Source organism: Hylobates moloch, unplaced genomic scaffold (assembly GCF_009828535.3).
Source record: "Hylobates moloch isolate HMO894 unplaced genomic scaffold, HMol_V3 SCAFFOLD_10, whole genome shotgun sequence".
Classification (NCBI taxonomy): Eukaryota; Metazoa; Chordata; class Mammalia; order Primates; family Hylobatidae; genus Hylobates; species Hylobates moloch.
This window is the reverse complement of record NW_026652285.1, coordinates 28,352,778-28,360,850: the sequence shown is the minus strand read 5'-3', so window position 1 is coordinate 28,360,850 and position 8,073 is coordinate 28,352,778. Positions and strand designations below refer to the sequence as shown.

At 54.7% G+C, this 8,073-nt stretch overlaps 1 pseudogene; it reads right to left on the bottom strand.

The window, feature by feature from the left end:
* Positions 1-5,244: 5,244 nt before the first annotated feature.
* On the bottom strand, positions 5,245-8,046 carry LOC116474964 (protein DBF4 homolog B-like; annotated as a pseudogene).
* Positions 8,047-8,073: the final 27 nt, after the last annotated feature.

The following is an 8,073-nucleotide window of genomic DNA, read 5'->3' as shown; positions in this document are numbered from 1 at the left end:
TTCCTTCGCTCTGGAGACATCTTGAGAACCTCCTCCAAGATGTAGGCACAAGGAGGCTCCTGGGAATGAGGGCCAACTATGTGGTATTCCTGGAAACTCATGATGAGCCCAGAGGGAGAGATTGTACTCCCCATTTTACAGATGGGGAAACTGAGGCTCTGAGAGGTTATGTGAGCTTCCCAAAGTCACACAGCTGGTCAGTGAGAGGCACGTCCCATACTCCAGGGCCCCACTCCTCTTAGCCACCCCTAGTCCTACTTCCACTTCTGCCCTCCATTTGGGACCAGAGGGGACTGGTATATGTGGTCCCATGCACCCTCACCACACACCCCAGACACGAAGGTGTCTGTCCTGCCCCAGCCTGCCCATGTCCCAGGGCCACATCAGCAAGTCCTGATCAGGAGTGCCCCCCAGTAGGCTGGGTGAGGTTTGTCATTTCACAGTGGGGGCCCGGGGCTGGGAGAGTCTGGGTCCTCCAACATGTTCAAGACCACAGAGCAAGCCCAATCTGTGGTCCAGGCCTCTTCACCAGGGGCATGTTCCTACCACATCAGTGGCCCTGGGACCCTAGACTTCCTGTTGGGGAGACCTGATGAGCCCTAAGAGTGACTCTCCCTGGTGGCACCCTGGGCTAGTTCCAGTGGAGACTCAGTCATATGGCTCCCTGGCCCCCATAGCCACTTATATTCCTGGGTTCCCCGGCTCCCAGCAGATCTGGCTAGAACTTACTATTTTTATTTATTTATTTTTTTTGCACTCCCAGGCTGGAGTGCAGTGGCGCGATCTCGGCTGACTGCAACCTCCGCCTCCCGGGTTCACGCCATTGTCCTGCCTCAGCCTTTCCAAGTAGCTGGGACTACAGGTGCCTGCCACCACTCCCGGCTAGCTTTTTGTATTTTTAGTAGCGACGGGGTTTCACCGTGTTAGCCAGGATGGTCTCGATCTCCTGACCTCGTGATCTGCCCACCTCGGCCTCCCAAAGTGCTGAGATTACAGGCGTGAGCCACCGCACCCGGCCAGAACTTACTATATATATATTTTTTTCTTTTGGAGAGTCTCGCTCTGTCACCCAGGCCGGAGTAAAGTGGCGAGATCACGGCTCACTTCAACCTCCACCTCTGGGGTCGAGTGATTCTCTTGCCTCAGTCTCCCAAGTAGCTAGGACAACAGGCATGTGTCACCATACCCGGCTAATTTTTTGTATTTTTAGTAGAGACGGGATCTCACCATGTTGCCCAGGCTGTCCTCAACCTCCTAAATTCAGGCAATCTGCCTGCCTCCCAAAGTGCTAGGATTACAGGTGCGAGCCACCGTGCCTGACCTAGACCTTTTTTTTTTTTTTTTTGAGATTTTCGCTCTTTTTTTTTTTTTTTTTGAGATGGAGTCTTGCTGTGTCACCCAGGCTGGAGTGCAGTGGTGCCATCTCGGCTCACTGCAAGCTCTGCCTCCCGGGTTCACGCCATTCTCCTGCCTCAGTCTCCCGAGTAGCTGGGACTACAGGTGCCCACCACCACGCCCAGCTATTTTTTTTGTATTTTTAGTAGAGACAGGTTTCACTGTGTTAGCCAGGATGGTCTCGATCTCCTGACCTCGTGATCCACCCGCCTTGGCCTCCCAAAGTGCTGGGATTACAGGCATGAGCCACCGCGCCCAGCCGGAGTTTCGCTCTTATTGCAATGGCATGATCTTTGGTTCACCGCAATCTCCACCTCCCAGGTTCAAGTGATTTTCCTGCCTCAGCCTCCCGAGTAGCTGGGATTACAGACATGTGCCACCATGCCCAGCTAATTTTGTATCTTTAGTAGAGATGTGGTTTCTCCATGTTGGTCAGGCTGGTCTCGAACTCCTGACTTCAGGTGATCCGCCCATCTCAGCCTCCTAAAGTGCTGGGATTACAGGCATGAGCCTACCGCACCCAGCCAACCTTTTTTATTTTTTTGAGATGGAGTCTTACTCTGTTGCTTAGGCTGGAGTGCAGTGGCATGATCTCGGCTCACTGCAACCTCCTTCTCCTGGGTTCAAGTGACTCTCCTGCCTCAGCCTCCCAAGTAGCTGGGATTACAGGTGTGCACCACCACGCCTGGCTAATTTTTGTATTTTTAGTAGAGATGGGGTTTCACCATGTTGGTCAGGCTGTTCTCGAACTCCTGGCCTCAAGCAATCTGCCTGCTTCCGCCTCCCAAAGTGCTGGGATTGCAGGCAATAGACCTTATTTTTTAATTTTTTTGAGGGTCTCGCTCTGTTGCCCAGGCTGGAGAACAGTGGCACAATCATAGCTTCCTGTAACCTTGACCTCTTGGGCTCAAGTGATCTCCTGCCTCAGCCTCCCGAGTAGCAGGGACTACAGGTGGCGTCACCAAGCTTGGCTTTTTTTTTTTTTTTTTTTGAGACGGAGTCTTGTTCTGTTGCCCAGGCTGGAGTGCAATGGTATGATCTTGGCTCACTGCAATCTCCTCCTCCTACCGGGTTCCAGCAATTCTCCTGCCTCAGCCTCTGGAGTAGCTGGGATTACAGGTGTGCTCCACCATGTCCGGCTAATTTTTGTATTTTTAGTAGAGATGGGGTTTCACCATGTTGGCCAGGCTGGTCTTGAACTCCTGACCTCAAGTGATCTGCCCACCTTGGCCTCCCAAAGTGCTGGGATTACAGGTGTGAGCCACCGTACCCAGCACTTTTGTATTTTTTGTAGAGATTGGGTTTCATCATGTTGTCCTGGTTGGTCTCAACACCTGGACTCAAGAGACCCATTCAAGGCCAGGCGCGGTGGCTCACGCTTGTAATTCAAGCACTTTGGGAGGCTGAGGCGGGTGGTTAATGAGGTCAGGAGATCGAGACCATCCTGGCTAACACGGTGAAACCCCATCTCAACTAAAAATATAAAAAATTAGCCAGGCGTGGTGGTGGGCGCCTGTAGTCCCAGCTACTTGGGAGGCTGAGGCAGGAGAATGGGGTGAACCTGGGAGGCGGAGCAGCCTCCCAAAGTGCTGGGATTACAGGCATGAGGCCAATGCTTGGCTAACGAAATTTTTTTTTTTTGTAAAGACGGGGGTCTTTTTATGTTGCCCAGGCCAGTCTCGAACTCTTGGACTCAAGTGATCCTACAGCCTCAGCCTCCCAAAGTGCTGGAATTAGATTACATCTGTGAACCCCGGCACCCAGCCTTGGCTAGACCTCTTGCCTCTCCCTTGACCACAGTCCCCAGCCCCTGAGGTTCCACCTCCCCTGTCTTATGCTTGCCTCAGCTCTCTTAGGGGCTGTGGGATCCCCACACAGAAAGCTTGCTTCACATTCTCTCACCCACCTTCCCTCCTGAGGTCAGGGCTGTCTGTTTTCTCATTGGTGGCCCCTCGTCTTCTGAAGAGGGCTTGTCTTCCTCATCAGACCTGACCCTGACAGCAAGGGCTGTTTTCTGCTTAGATCGGGGAAGGCCTGTGTCTCCCCCTCAAACATAGGGTTCCCTGGGGGGCCCCACCTCAACTCCACAGCTGTGGCTGACTCCTTCGGTCCCTATGCCCATCCATTGAGGCTGGGGCCACTGTTTCTGCTGCCCTGATGCCACCCTTGGGGTTGCTCTTGCTGAGGGAGCTGTGGGGCCCTGAGGGGTGGGTCTCTGGCCTCCCTTAGGAAGCCCCTCCCCTGGAAGGCCGAAGCCTCCTTCCTTCTGCTGCTCTTCTAGCTCTTCAGCCGATTCTCCCAAATTTTCCTGCACAAGGGCCAAGTTGGGGATGCAGGGCCAAGACCTTGTCTCCGCAACTCCAGGTAAGGGAGGGGTGCTGGTTGCCCCCAGCCCTGGGGTGATACCATGGGCAGTGATTCCTGCCAGTGGAGGCCATCCAGGCCTGGTGCCCAGCCTTAAGGCCTGCAGCACAGACCATGCTAGTCAAGGGGGCAGGATTCAGGTCTCCAGGCTGGGGTCCCAATCCTGCCTCCCCCACGAACTGGCTGTGTGACCTTGAGCAAGCCCGCTGGCCTCTCTGGGCCTTGGTTTCCTCATCCATGACACAGGGGTTAGAAAACCACCCCCCTCACAGTGCTCCTCTCGGGGATGATGGCTGAGCTGCCTGTGCTTGGAGCAGCATGTGGCGCATGAAAGGGGCTCAGTCACCCTGGGCTCACGCCGTCCAAGGTGTCAAGGAGCAAACCAGCTCCCTGGTCCTTGCCCAGGACCCCAGGCCTCTCTATGGCTTGGGGGCCTCAGGGTCCTCTCTCTACCCAGCGCAGAGAGAACCCGTGGAGGGGTGGCAGCAGGGGAAGTGCCTAGCATTTGGACAGGAAGTTCATCCTGCTTCCTCTTAGATGCCAGCCCAGGGTCCAAGGACCGTTCTTCTCATCTGCATAGCTCTCCTGGGAAACCTCATGCTCCTCCTTCTCAGTGTCCAAGTGGCCCCTCTTTTAATCTCTGAAGCTCTCAGGCTTCACCAAGGGAGGAGTTGGGGGCACCTGGGGCACCAGGATCCCAGGCACACTCATCCTTTGGGAGGCTTGTGGGGCACAAATACAGTCACACCCATAAGGGCCCAAGTGCCACTTCTCCACAAAAGGGATCCTCCTGGAGCTCAGGAGAGGGCCCTTGGGAGGGGGCCTGGGACAGGGGGTCTCACAGTGCCCCTCAGCAGCTTCATCCACAAATGCACACCCGAGATGAGGACACCAGTTACCAAGGGACACTGCCAGGTGGGAATTAGTGAGAATAAGCTTTATGTAAGTTTAGGAGGGAGGCCTCACAGGCATGTGTGCCTGTGGGTAATATGTTATTTGTTGAGACAATGTGCCAAGCTCTGTGCCACATACCTCACAAACACATCTGACTTCATTCTTAGGACTTCCTAGCGAGGTAGCAACTATGATTACCTCCATTTCTTGTATTTATTTATTTATTTTTGAGACAGAGTCTCGCCCTGTTGCCCAGGCTGGAGTGCAGTGGCGCAATCTCGGCTCACTGCAACCTCTGCCTCCTGGGTTCAAGTGATTCCCCTGCCTCAGCCTCCCGAGTAGCTGGGATTACAGGTGTGACACCATGCCCGGCTAACTTTTGTATTTTTAGTAGAGATGGGGCTTCACTATGTTGGCCAGGCTGGTCTCGAACTCCTGACCTCAAACTCCCAAAGTGCAGGGATTACAGGCGTGAGCCACCGTGCCCAGCCTAGATTACCTCCATTTTTTAGATCAAGAAAACAGTTTGAGCTGGGCACAGCTGAAACTCCCCTGGGAAGGGGAGCCAAGGTCCAGAATGAGGAGGAGTGCTTGGGTATACAGCACTCCTGCTGGTGGCAGGATAGGGAAGGACATAAAAGATTTGCTTGCTGTCACAGTATTTTATTATAGGAAAGGGTCCTGAAATCATCTCATCCAAGCCTCTTACTTAAAGATGAGGAAACTGAGGCCCGAGTAATAAAGGCATTTTTCTGAGGTCACAGTGAGTTGGAGGCAGCTAGCTCCTGCATTCCACCCAGCAGAAGGGAGTTGGGGTGGAGCTACCAATCAGTCACATCTGCCAAGAAGTGAAAGGCTCAGCGAGAAGAGGCGAGAACAAAGGGCTGGGGACCTAGTCTGAGGAAAGCAGTTAGGGCTGGAGGGCTCTTCAGGTGTCTCGGAGCTGACTCAGGGAAGACGGCAAGGCCTGTGCTGAATGAATGAACGAAGGAATGGGCAATGGTGAGGAAGGGCAGGGGGACAGGAGAACCAGGCCACTGAGGGGCTGCTGGGACTAAGGGAGCCAGGCTTCAAGGAGGAAAGAAAGGAGAAAAGGAACCAACTTTGGTCACCAGTAGCATGTCCATCACCTTGGAATAGATGATCTTAGTGGAATGCCTCAGGCAGAGCTACCCAGGAAGGAAGTGTGGAAGGGAAGGAGGTGAAGAGGAGGCGGTAGGTATAGACCGCAGGAAGGAGCCAGAGAACAGAAGGTGGGAGCCTTCAAGTATTTGAAGTTGATTTACTGAATCAACTCAAGTGTCTTCCAGGAGAGGAGCATGGCATTTTGGGGCAGAGGGGAGAGGTGGCAAGTCTGAGAAGGAAACCAACAAGGGTGGTTGGCTAGGTGGGCTGGAAGGCCAGGGACAGACAGTGTGACTTGTGCAGGGAGGACACCTCTTCAGAAAGAAACGGCAACATGTTGAAAAGGGACTGACTACAAGATGAGGCAGTGCCCACTGGGTCTGGGTCAAAGTCATCTGGTGTGGGACGGAGATGTGGAAAGGGGGCTGGAGTGGAAAGGAGTCTGAGCAGTGCTCATGCCAAGGAGCCACTGCGGGACCTCATTCACATCAAGCAGCACCCATCCATCCTGGGTCAAGTCTCAGGTGTTCTGCGTTCACCTCTAACCTGAGTCTACAGCCAGGAAGCCGCAATGGAGAAATGGCTGAGGAGTGTTCCAGCCTTGAGGTTTGGCCTGGCAGAGATGTCCAAGGTCATGATCATTGAGATAGGAGGGGAAGGCAAGGGTACACGGATGTGAGGTTTGGGGGATGGGTCCTGGGCAGCTGACAATGAGGGCACCCAAACCCGGCACCACGGGCTTTGTGTGAGCAGCAGGTAAAGGTATCAAAGTCTGAGACAGGGGCGAGGGGAAACTTCCCCATGCAGAGGGGTGGTGTCATGGGGAATGAGGCAACCCCATGTCACAAAAGGAAAGGGACGAACCCAGCAGCGCCCAGACCTAAGCCGCAGTCTGGCTTCAGGGAAGAGGAGTGGGCCCTTAACAGGAATGTCTTGGGAGGGAGAGGGGCATGTCCTCTGCAGGCGATCACTCCCCAGGCAGCAGAGCCAAGTAAGTGACCAGATGAGACCGGGTAAAGGAGGCTGGGCAGGGATAGAGGCAGCCCTGCTCCCTGGAGCCGCTGGGCAAGGCCAGCAGGAGGGTTGTGGCACTCACACGTGTGACTTGCAGGAGGTCCCATCCCACCATCTAGTGATTCTGTCCATTGCTGCTGGCCCACAGCCCTGCCTTGGGTCACTGGAGGGCAGATCAAGGACCGACATATGGCATTCCAGCCCAATCTCTTTGCTATTTGTTATTAACAAATTTATTTACATTTCCTGAACCAAAATTAATTGTAAGTTTAACAGGAAGGGGGTAACATGACCTCTAAGGTGGGCTGTACACATAGTTGCTCTATTTCCAAACTAATAACTTAAGTCCTCACCCATAGCTGGGCCCCCCCTTCTTCCTTTGAAAGGAGACACAGAATAGCACCAGGCTTCCAGGAGCTTCAACATTTAAAGAGACAACTCTTTAAATGCACGGACGCAGAGAAGGGTGAGAAGAACCACGGTACAAACTGTAATGAAAGAAAAAGTGGCCAGAGAATCGATAGCAAACCCATTTCTGTCTCCAGATTAATGGCTTGGCTGCCAGAAATAGGGGGAGGTCCTTGGGGAAGGAGAGGAGGGAGCGAGGGAGGAGGGTGATGTGGAAGTTGGCAAGTGACACACTGGCCCCGGAACAGCTGAACTTCGGGCAGGCAGCTCAAGCTGAGGAGGCAGAGAAGGGCCGAGAGGGGTCCCAGAGGGGGCTCTGGCCACATCCTGGGCTCAGGGGAAAGGTCAGTGCTGGGCCCCAACTAAGTGCCTGGGGGAGGGAACTCTGTGAGTGGTGCAGCCCAAGCCCCTCCTCTGCTTCATATGTTCCTGAGGATCTGTGTGCGGGAGCGTGGGGGGCTGGGGGAGGGGACCAACACAGGCATTTCGGAAAGCAGGAGCAGCCACATGCTCGTGGGAAAGGAGGCCGGGGTTGGGGGTGGAGCACACCAACAGCTAACCCGCGGCTCTGCAGAGAAGCAAGGGCCTGCGGAGGGCCAGGAAGCCGGGCCAGGACTCCTGCTGCCCCAGCTCCTTTGTGGTCCCTCCCCATGTCAACTTCGCCTCTGCCTCCTAGCGTGGGCGGCCAGCCTCAGCTGGGCAAGCCCACTGTAGACTCTGCCTGGTCAGGAACATGGCAGGAGGTGGGGGTAGGAGAGGGCAGCCCCCAGCCCAGATTCTCTCCCAAAGACCTGGCCAGTGGGAGGGCTGGCTCTGTCGGCTCCATGGAGCTGAGTGTGACAGCTGCTTGCTAGACTTCAAAGGCCAGGCCCG